Source organism: Zingiber officinale, chromosome 2B (assembly GCF_018446385.1).
Source record: "Zingiber officinale cultivar Zhangliang chromosome 2B, Zo_v1.1, whole genome shotgun sequence".
NCBI classification, from domain to species: domain Eukaryota; kingdom Viridiplantae; phylum Streptophyta; class Magnoliopsida; order Zingiberales; family Zingiberaceae; genus Zingiber; species Zingiber officinale.
The window spans coordinates 91,733,480-91,745,943 of NC_055989.1; positions in this window are offsets into that span (position 1 = coordinate 91,733,480).

Sequence of the window (12,464 nt, forward strand, 5' to 3'; positions counted from 1 at the left end):
AAAGGAGCGTAGTGTCGGAGCTTTGTTAGCGTCGCAGAAGTGCAGAGCAGTGGAAGACTTTTCTTTTCGTTGTTGTTCTGAAGCTCTCCTCTGACCCTTCTTTTATATGAGGCTCAGGGCGCCCTGGATGCCTTCCGGGCGCCCTGGTGAGACGTGGCAAGTCCAACCAGCGAGCTCCACGTGGCGACGTGCGATCAGGATGAAATTTCCCTCCCGGGCGCTCGGATCCCTTCCGGGCGCCCGGACCCTGTTTTCCCGCAGAATCCATCCTGCAAGACAAACGTTAGTCCGGAGGCAAATTTACCCTGCAACACAGATTGTTAGCAAAAGCAAAGTGAGTATGAATTAGCAAAAGTTAGTATGACTTAGATTCCGTCTTTCCGAGACCGGAATCTAGTCACGATCTCGACTTAGATATCCGAAATGGATCTAAGCCGGATCGACGCCTAATGTTCCCTTCCCGGGAACGCGTCCTCGCAGTCACTCCCCTCTAGTGACTTACCTTACTTACCTGCCAGACGTCCGGTCAGCCCTTCGACCCCAGCCCGTCGACCCGTCTGGACTTCTCGCCAAGCGTCCGGTCAGCCCGTCGACCCGCCTGGACTTCTCGCCAGCTATCCGGTCAGCCCGTCGACCTAGCTGGACTTCTCGCCAAGCGTCCGGTCAGCCCGTCGACCCGCTTGGACTTCTTACCAGCTATCCGGTCAGCCCGTCGACCTAGCTGGACTTCGTGCCAGACATCCGGTCAGCCCGTCGACCTGTCTGGACTTCTCCTGCACACTCGATCAAAGTGTCAGACAACAACAAAACTAACTTAACCTATTTGTCATTCATCAAAACCTGGGTTAAATCGTTAGTGCTACCCGCACCAACAATCTCCCCCTTTTTGATGGAATGACAACCTGGTTAAGTTAGTGAAAACATATGAAAGAAAACAACATGCATTTATGTGGTTTTAAAGTTTGTTAGTTTGTATTTTCAAATTGGTTTAGCTAACTTAACCACCTAACCCTCCTCCCCCTTTGGCATTCATAAAAAAAAATGAACAAAGGTAAATAATCATAGTGAAGAGTTACTGTAACAGGTAATCAAATTTTGAAAGATAGTTAAGTTTGGTTCAAAATTTGAAAGATAAAAGTGCAATTTTTAACACCAAGTTTAAAAATAGTCAAGTTGATTTGGGGGAGACAAGTTGAATTTTGAAAAAGTATAAATTTAAAGTTAATCAAGTTTAACTTTTCAAGCGTGTAAAAATTTTCAAATCAGGTTTTTCAAATTTACTTTTCATGTTTAAGTATCATTTACTTTTCAAAAAGGTAAATTTTCAACTTCGATTTTTCAAAACAAAGCAAAAATTAAACAAGTAAGAATAATTTTTCAAGAAGTAAAATTTTTGCCAAAATAAATTTTTAAGGCTAATTTGATAAAAGCTAAGTTTGGAAAGTTGAATTTTCAAGCATATGTTACAAAACTGAATAAGTTTAAATTTGCAATATTCAACTTTTAAAAACAGGTTTAGAAATTAGGTGGGATTAAACTTAGTTAAATTTAACTTTTTGAAAACTGGTGTTTTAAAAATAAGTTAGTTTTAAAATAGATGTAAAAAAGCATTTTTCAAACACACAAAATTTTAATTGATTTCTCCCCCTGAACTTGATACTTAAAATTTTGAAAATCTTTGCTAAAAATATTCAAAGTAAATTTTTTTTTTTTTTTAAATGAGGTAGAATTTTCTAGAGAGATTTTAAAGAGAAGATTAAAAAATAACGCTTAAGGAGATAATTAAAAAATAAACCTCCCCCTGAATTTGATATTCCTTTATTAATCCTCTTTATTTATTAATTTTTCTAGGGGATTTAAAAGAAATTGAACCTCCCCCTGAATTGGTTACTCCCCTTAATTTAATATCTCTCCTTTAATACTAAGGTTTGGTTGTGTTAAATTTCAAAGCCCTAACACATTTGTCTAATTTAGTAATACATATATTATTATCTCTGTATCCTTGGTATAACTGTTTATTTGAATTTGATTAATCAATTATTAATTAATTTTAGATTCAGGTGCTTAACTTTAGTTTAAGGTTAAATAAGATAAGATTTTATTAATTCAATAACAGTTAAGCATTATCAATAATTTATTGATTAGTTTTTACTTGATTTAATAATTTAATACTTAGTGAAATAATTTAAATTTCATATTACTTGATTGAGTTCCATGAAAGTGTTAGTTATTAAAAAATTTTTTAAAGGGATTTCTAAAACAGCATTTTTAAAAGGAATTTAATTAACATATGTTTGATTCAGTTTTGATTTTAGATTTAAATTAATATTAGTGGTTAATTTAAGTTTAAGTTTAATTTTAAGTTTAAGTTAAAAATTTTAATTTTAATTGTAATTTCAATATTAAGTTTTAATTTAAGATTTAATTTTTAGTTAAGTCAAATTAAAAATTAGTTTTAAGGTTAAAATGATGTTTAAGATTAAAAATGAGTTTAAAGTCAAAATAATAAATTTTAGAGTGAAAATAATCTATAGAAATAATTTATTATTACTATTTTTAAGTTAACAAAATTTCATTATAGTGAAAAAATAAGAAGAATTTTTCAAAATGATACAAAATTTTTAGATAGTTTTAAAATGATTTTTAAAATATTTTTTAAATGATTTTTAAAAGTTTTTTTTTAAATAATTTTTAAGTTAAAATAATTTTAAAAATATAATTTTTATATTAAAATAATTTTAAGTTAAAATAATTTTTAAGTTAAAATAATTTTTGAAATAACAATAATTTTTAAAAGGTTTTAAAAGAAATTTTTTTTTTAAAGAATTTTTAAAGTTTTTAAAATGATTTTTAAGTTAAAATAATTTTTAAGTTAAAATAATTTTTAAAATAACAATAATTTTTAAAAGGTTTTAAAAGAATTTTTAAAGTTTTTAAAATGATTTTTAAAAGAGTTTTTAAAAATAATTTTTAAAAATGTTTTAAAGTAATTTAAAAGAATTTTTTAAAGTTTTTTAAAATGATTTTTAAAAGAGTTTTTAAAATAATTTTTAAAATGTTTTAAAATAATTTAAAAGAATTTTTTAAAGTTTAAAATGATTTTTAAAAGAGTTTTTAAAATGTTTTAAAATAATTTTTAAAAGAATTTTTTTAAATTTTTTAAAATGATTTTTAAAAGAGTTTTTAAAATAATTTTTAAAATGTTTTAAAAGAATTTTTTAAAGTTTTTAAAATGATTTTGAAAAGAGTTTTTAAAATAATTTTTAAAATGTTTTTAAAAGAATTTTTAAAATAGTTTTTAAAGAATTTTTAAAATAGTTTTTAGAGAATTTTTAAAATAGTATTTTTTTTTAAAGAATTTTTAAAATAGTTTTTAAAGAATTTTTAAAATAGTTTTTTTTTTTAAAGAATTTTTATAATAGTTTTAAAAGAATTTTTAAAATAGTTTTTAAAGAATTTTTTTTTTTTTAAAAAAAAAGTTTTTAAAGAATTTTTAAAAATAGTTTTTTATAGAATTTTTTTAAAAAAAATAGTTTTTAAAGAATTTTAAAAAATAGTTTTTAAAGAATTTTAAAAAATAGTTTTTAAAGAATTTTTAAAATATTTTTTAAAGAATTTTTTTTAAAATAGTTTTAAAAGAATTTTTAAAATAGTTTTAAAAGAATTTTTTAAAATAGTTTTTAAAGAATTTTTAAAATAGTTTTTCAAGAATTTTTTTTTAAAATAGTTTTTAAAGAATTTTTTTTTTTTAAAAAAAATAGTTTTTAAAGAATTTTAAAAAATAATTTTTAAAGAATTTTTAAGAATAGTTTTTAAAGAATTTAAAATATTTTTTTTTTAAATAGTTTTTTTTTAAAATAATTAAATTAATATAATTTTTAGGTTAAAATAAATTTTTAATTTAAAATAATTTTTTTAAGTTAAAATAAAATTTTTAAATAATAAATTTTTAAGTTAAAAAAAAATTAAGTTTTAAAATAAATTTTTATGTTAAAAAAAATTAAGTTTTAAAATAAATTTTTAAGTTAAAAAAAGTTTAGTTTAATTTGTAAAATAGTTTTTTTTTTTAAAAAAAAATTAATTTTAATTTAATTTAATTTTAATTAATTTTAATATACTTTGAAATTTGAAATTCGAAATTTAATTTTAATTTGAAATTCAAAATTTAATTTTAATTAATTTTAATTTAATTTGAATTTGAAATTCAAAATTTAATTTTAATTTCGTTTGAAAATTAATTAATTTAATCCTTATTCATCTCACCCAATCTAGATTATCAATCAGGGAATCTTATAATTTTGTGAGATGAATTAGATTTAATTACAGAGTTTGGTTTAACTTGTGTTAGATTCAGGTTTAGCTTTGGTCTCAACAAATAGGCATTCTTCGGATAAACTTCTAAGCTTGGTGAGTCACTTGGACGTCATTAGAAGTAACCAATTTTTCGAGGTTTTCCGAATAGTCCTATCCACGGAGCTTAGTATTAAACCTTGGTCTAACTAGTTAGGATCCATTTAAAGGTAGCTTCGGTCGGTTCCACTTGGCCAAATGCACCAGATTGAAGCCATATCTTTCTAGACATGCGATGCCCAAGCTTCCCCAACGTACTATCATCAAAAAACTTCACCAGTACCATGATTCAAGTTAAACTTGAACCCTCGTTAACTAGTCCTAATTACCCTGTCGGGTAGGTTGGTTGGGGTTACCCTTTTCGGGTAGATTGGTTAGGGTTACCCTGTCGGGTAGGTTAGTTTTGGAGGTGCCGGCTATTCTGGAGCCTCCCCCTGAATTATTGGCCATTAATTTAGTTTTTAGTTCTGAGTTTATTATAGTTAAGTTTTGGTTAAAATTTAATGTTTAATTTATAATTTAGATTCAAGTTTTTAATTTTGAATTAATTAAATTAGTCAAATTATCTTTCTTTAAGAGAGTGTATTTAATATTTGAATTTTCTTTCAATTTCAATTTTATTGGGTTAATTGAATTATCTTTCTTTAATAGCTTATTTTTAAAATTTAAGTTTTTATTTATTTTTAAATTTGAATTAACTAAACTGTTTGAATTATATTTTCTTAACGGTTTATCTTTTAGCTTTTTATTAATTGTTAATTTTGAAGTTTCTAGATTATTTTTGTTTAATATGTTATCTTTAACATTTAATTTTAAGTTTGTTAAATTCCGTTTTGATTTTATCAAAGTGTTTGATTTTATCCTTATATTTTCTTTGCCTTTTAAATTGATATGGTTAATTAAATTTATTAGATTAGTTTTATCTTTAAAGTTTAATTTCTTATTAATTAAATTATCTTGGTTTTGGATAGCATTTTCTAGATTAATATTGTCTAGATTAAATAATTTATTAATTTTATCTAGATCAATATTGACCTTGTTATCTTTTTTGTTTGAATTTTCAAATTTGTTTAGGTTTAAATTCAAATTTTTTGATTTATTAATTATTTTCAGATTTTCTGTATTTTCTAAATTAATTATATTTATTTTATCAGAAAATATTCTAGAGGTATTTTTGCAAGTATTGTCATGTACACTATTTTCACATATACTTTCAGACATATCCAAATTAACAGGCGCATATTTTAAACTACTACTAGCAAGGGTGTTTTGGTAAATATTACTAACCTTGAGCGCAACCCCTAATTCAGCAGGCTTCTCCGTTGGATCTGACTCAAGTCCGGATTCGACTTTAACTTGATCTTCTAGCTCTATCGGCATCTCGTGAAGCTTGATCAACTGGGTCCACAGCTCATATGCATTCTTGTACTTTTCTAATCTGCATAAAATATTGTTAGGTAAAACATTACAAATAATGTTACTTACCTTTTTGTTCAGTTCCGAGTTCTGAGAAGGTTTTCTCAATATCAGCCAATAATCAATGTCTACGCTTCCTAAGAAGCATTCCATTAAGCGCTTCCAGTAGTTGAAGTCTTCATGATCGTATGGTGGTGGTTCGCAGGGGTTCCGTCCTTCTTGAAGAGTCATTATTCTTGCACACAGAGAAACAGAAAAAAATCCCAAGACTTGGTCTTGGATTAGCAGTGCTGAAAAAAATAATATTTCACTATTTTCGGAAAAAATAATAAAATATTATTAAAATATTAATAAAATATTTGAAAGAAAAATATTATTTCAAAATTTTGAAAATGTAATATTTTATCAATACTAAGCAACGGTGAAAAGATGATGATGTGTTTTTCAAAAACAGTTTTGGAGGGAAAAAACGAAAGGCGTGAGGTTTTATTTTAAAGACGAACGATATCTAATTTTTCTTTAAAAAACACCCCTCTTTGCCTGACTGGTGGTTGCACCAAATCAGAGCGGTACCTGCTCTGATACCACTTGTAGGACCGTTAGATTCGATAGAGGGGGGGTGAATATCGATTAGAAATTTTAGAGTATAAACGCAGCGGAAAAGTAAAATAGACACAAATGTTTTTTACTTCGTTCGGGGCCTGTGACGACTCCTACTCGAAGGCCCGTACTCCGTGAGTACTTTCGTTGGGCAATTCACTAGCAGTTCGAAATAATGATTACAAAAATAGTACAATGAATGCTAATGAAAATGAAAAGCAAATACCGACAATAAAGACAAGAAAGGAGCGTAGTGTCGGAGCTTTGTTAGCGTCGCAGAAGTGCAGAGCAGTGGAAGACTTTTCTTTTCGTTGTTGTTCTGAAACTCTCCTCTGACCCTTCTTTTATATGAGGCTCGGGGCGCCCTGGTGAGACGTGGCAAGTCCAACCAGCGAGTTCCACGTGGCGACGCGCGATCAGGATGAAATTTCCCTTCCGGGCGCCCGGACCCTGTTTTCCCGCAGAATCCGTCCTGCAAGACAAACGTTAGTCCGGAGGCAAATTTACCCTGCAACACAGATTGTTAGCAAAAGCAAAGTGAGTATGAATTAGCAAAAGTTAGTATGACTTAGATTCCGTCTTTCCGAGACCGGAATCTAGTCACGATCTTGACTTAGATATCCGAAATGGATCTAAGCCGGATCGACGCCTAATGTTCCCTTCCCGGGAACGCGTCCTCGCAGTCACTCCCCTCCAGTGACTTACCTTACTTACCTGCCAGACGTCCGGTCAGCCCTTCGACCCGTCTGGACTTCTCGCCAGCTATCTGGTCAGCCCGTCGACCTATCTGGACTTCTCGCCAAGCGTCCGGTCAGCCCGTCGACCCACTTGGACTTCTCGCCAGCTATCCGGTCAGCCCGTCGACCTAGCTGGACTTCTCGCCAAGCGTCCGGTCAGCCCGTCGACCCGTTTGGACTTCTTGCCAGCTATCCGGTCAGCCCGTCGACCTAGCTGGACTTCGTGCCAGACATCCGGTCAGCCCGTCGACCTATCTGGACTTCTCCTGCACACTCGATCAAAGTGTCAGACAACAACAAAACTAACTTAACCTATTTGTCATTCATCAAAACCTGGGTTAAATCGTTAGTGCTACCCGCACCAACAGTAGTTTCCTGTCATCAGGGTTCGGTCGATCGATCATGGCTTGATCGTACTCGGTCTATTCTGGTCTGATCTAAACACTACTTTGATCTCTTCTTGTTTGGTCGACCGATCCAGCCAAACCTGCAAAACAGTGTTAGACAATAAACCTGCAAAACAGATGTTAGTACAGTAATAATATTATAATGCATGAGTAATATAAAAGACAGTAGAACTGTCTTGAAACATTCTCGGTTTCTTCAGTTGGATCAGCGACCTAAGGTTGTTCTCTACAGGAACCCGACCTCACCGTCGCTCCTCCAGTTGTTTACCTCAACCTATCTGCCAAACATGGTCCTTCAGATATGTTTGGACTTTGCCTGCTCAGTGTCTGATCACCTGATCCACTAAGACTTTTCCTACAATACTATATTAGCCAACAACAATAATAGTAATATAGAATATAATGGTAAACCTAATCCTAGATTTACCGAGATCCATTAGTTTGCGGTCGACCGAAAACCATCCGATCAATCTTGCTTGGAGTTCACTCCTCCAAGACTTCTCGTTACCTAAGGTTATCTCCCCCTAGGGTTTTCTCCACCTGGCTTCACTCACCAAGACTCAGTATTCGGCTACCCAGGGATCAGGTCTTCCAAACCTATCCACTTGGCTTCCACGATATGTCGAGATTTTCCCCTTGCCTCAGTATTCGGCTACCCAGGGATCAGGTCCTCCAGACCTATCAACCTGGCTTCCACGATATACCAAGATTTTCCTTGTCTAGCCTACAACTAGGACTTTCCAAGACTCAGTTGACTTCTCACCCTTGCCTAGCCATGACTAGGACTTCCCATGATCAAACGCCATTAAACATACTTAAACATATTTATCTAACATTAAAACCTTGGAGGTCGATTGCACCAACACATCTTCTATCTAGTCAAGCTGATAGGCAGTTTGCCTAGTAAAGGTTAACCCGCAAATCTTTCCGACTGAGCCGATCGACCAGTCTTCCAAGGCTGACCCGTCCGACTCTTCAATCTTCCCAGTGAAATCCAACCTACCAATCTTCTTGGCCGAGCTGACCTGTAAATCTTCCTGGCCGAGCTGACTAGCCAATATTCCCGACTGAGTCAACTGGCAGCCTTCCCAGTAAAGGCCAACCCCAAGCCTTCAGTTGGTCCTATATAGGGGCTCAGCTCCCTGACCGAGTATCCAGCTCATGTTCGACCGGCTCTACCGATCAGACACTCTATCTCACCTCTACTCCCAACCCTAAATATCCAGACATCCTAGAGCGTGGACTGATGTGACATGTGGAGTAGTATGGTGGACGTAGTGTGATCCCAAGATATTTTCTACAATATCAGATATAGGTGACATGATCCCTTGATATGGCAGTGGAACACCCTCCTTACCAGGACATGACATCTTGTCAGACATGCATCATCTCCTCTAACAGCCATAGATGTGACACATCACTCCTTTGTGCTCTAAAAAGTCTTGCCTCCATGAGCACATACATTACTCTATGACACTGTTTATCTTCTTCATTTTTGACATTGTCGGAAATTAAGTGTCGGAGTGGAAGGCCAAGACAATCTGGTCTCCATTCTCACACCCTCCCTCGCTTTCTTACTCTTCACAAGCTCTTTCGATGACGGAGACAACTCACCCCTTTTATTCGGAAGCTCCGTGACCTGGCCAATATCGAAGACAACACATCCCTTTATCCTCATGGTCATGGTGACTTGGTCAACACTAATAACAACTCACTGGTAGTCCATCTCTCACCAATTTCAAACGGGGTCAATACACATTATTGATAATTGGCCCCACCCTTGGATCATTGTGATACAGTAAAGTTAACAATCATTTTCTCATTAATAGACGATAAGATCACATCAAGAGCCACAACAATGAGAATCATCCAACATCTTAGTTTACCCCAAGCGCATAGTGCATTTGGTAAACAAATTTACTGGACAATTCCATGAATCAAGGTTCAATTCTTACCGAGTGTTACGACGAATGAGGAGGGGCCCCCAAGTGGGGTTCAAAGGTCAACAGACCATCATAGTTGGCAGTCAAAGCCCCAAGTAGGTTAAAGCTAAAGTAACCTGATCGGTGAAACCTCCTGTCGATCGGACATGCTCTCAGGGGCCTAGCTCCCCAATTTGCCAGTTGCTCTCAGGAGCCCAACTCTCCAATTTGCCAGTTGCTTATGAGGCTCTTCTCCCCATCATCTCCTGATTAGTTAATGTTGATCGAACATGCTCTCAGGAGCCCAACTCCCTAGTTTGCCAGTTGCTACAAGGCTTTGCTCCCCATCATCTTCCGATCAGCTAATATCGATCGGACATGTTCTCATGGGGCCCAGTTCCCTAGTCTGACAATTGCTTATGAGGCTCAATTCCCCTTGGGATACTATCACAGTGTAAGTACCCCATGATAGTTTTGATGTGATCAACCAAGTCAAGTTATGTCCTATTATATTTTGATGCTCTATGTTTGAGTGTGTAGGAACTTAGGAGCACAGGAGGTTGAGCGAAAGAGGCGGCTAGCGAAAAGGACGACACGGGAGAGAGTCGATGGGCTCGGTGTGTCCAAGGGATGAGGCGCTGCGGAAGAGTACGCTGGCAGACTAAAAGGAAGCGCGCGACATTTCCGAAGTATGAGAAACCAGAGCGGAAAGTTCCCCGAGAAGACCTAAAAATGGGTTCGGATGAGCTCTATTCCGGATGGCCAAAATCACCCAAGAGAACAAAGTCTGAGCGAGAGCTCAAACAAAAAAGTCAACAAAGATATTGACTTTAGTTCTGGCGCCTTGACCCTTGGGGCTAGCCAGGGCGCCTCGGCCTCTCGCCCTGGATAGGGCTGGTTCAACCGGGTCCGGGTGCCTGGACCACGAATATTATCGACTCGCCAGCTGTCGCAATCCATTGCGACGCGAATAGAATTCTATCCACACCCAGGCACCTGGAACCCTTCTAGGCACTTCAATCAAGGCTATAAATATAGCCTTGATCCCAATAACTAAACACAACACTTATAAACGTTCTATTTTCAGTTTAGCTTTGTAATTGAGTGCTTTAACTACTACAAGAGGCTTTTCTGCCTGAAGGAGATTTATAGTGAGCTTTCAACGACTTGGATTAGCAATCCCCAGGTTGTAAATCAAGTAAACCTCTGTGCCTCTTTTTAATTTGCTTGCTATTCCTTTTTTGTACAAGTGTTTATGTTGATAAAGCTACAAGTCGAGAAAGGTTTTCGTTTTTATTTCAGGCTATTCACCCCCTCTAGTTGGCCGTAAGGGACCAACAAGTGGTATTAGAGCCCAATCATTTCAAGAGGACTAACTGCCAATCAAAGCACAAGAGATGACCGCACTGAGTATCTACCCATTGAAGTTCAAGAGGGAATTCGTGAACTGAAAATAGAAGGAGCAAGCTGACTTCGTGGCAAACGGTAAGGCAAAGTTTCATCTGCTGAGCGTTTTATCACCAGAAGAAGTCAACTGGATCGGAGCCTATGAGTCAGCCAAGAAGCTTTGGGAGAAATTCATAGAACTACACAAAGGGATCTCTGAGGTAAAACTCACGAGACGAAACCTGCTCTGAAACCAGATCAGCAACCTCCAGTTAAAAGAAGGTGAAATCATTGCACACCTCTACTCAAGGATCAAGGAACTCATCACCAGACTTATGAATCTCGGAGAAAAGATAACCAACCAAGATTCACTAAGGTACACTCTTAACGCATTTTTTAGGACTCCTGAATGGTCAACCTTAGTAGATGCATATTACATCTCTAAGGATTTAGAAGTAAGTACATTAGAGGAATTATTTTCTAGACTTGAAGTGCATGAAACTAAATGTGCAAATCTGAAGAAGGAGCCCAAGCACAACATTGCCTTAAGGGCAAAAATGGACGAATCAAAATTTGAAATGACTCTCGATAATGATGAAACAATTTTTATGATAAGAAAGTTCAAAAAGTTTATTAAAACTAATAAGTTTAATCAAGTGTAAGGCAAAAGAAGGAAAAGAAAGGTAAGATGCTACCACTGCGATGAAGAAGAGCACGTCAAAGACAACTACTCAAAATTGAAGAACAAGGAGAAGAACAAAAAGCCAATCCATATAAAGCATAGAAACCTAAACGCGACATGGGATGAAACGTCGTCAGAGTCAGAGATCGAAGCACATGTCAGACTTGCATTGATGGCAAGTCATCAAGGAGAAGAAGATGAAGCGAGCTCTTCTGAAATGAGCATCAGTATCGATGAAGGGAGAACAACGTCAGAGGAAAGCAGCTCTATAGGGGGAGCATCAGAAATCAACAAGGTAAGTCAGGTACGGTCTCTACCTCCTGACTAGTTATTTAAGTTTATAAAAATATTGTCAAAAAATTCCTGTAAATTAGAAATTGAAAATAGAAAACTTAAATTTAAAAGAATAAATATAAAAATTAAAAATTTCTGCATGCTCGAATGTTATTCTTTCAAATTTTAAAAATTTTCAAGGACTAAATTGGTATTATAGATACCATAAGGGTCACATTAGAAAATTATCATCAAAATATGTCTCAAAAATTTTTTTGATTAATTTTGTTGGAAGGAATTTATATTGGATTCCAAAATCATGCCTAAATTAATTTTTTTTTACTTATGCCTTATTTTTTAATTGAATTAAAGTTTTTTTTGTCTAATGTTTTCAAATAAATTTTTTTACATGATTTATGTTTTCAAATAAATTTTTTTACATGATTTCTGTTAAAAATTAATTAGAATTTATTTTTTTTAGAAAGAGAATTTCATTACCATTACATTATTTTTCTATGATTTTTTTTTCAAAAATCATATTTTCAATTTAAAAATATTTTGCAATGCTATTATTTGAAAATTTATTTATTTTTGTAAAATTTTATTTTTTTCTCCATCTAAGATATTTTTTCTGATTTTTGTTTACCGTTGTATCATATTATATGAATTTTTTTAACCAAGATCATATTTT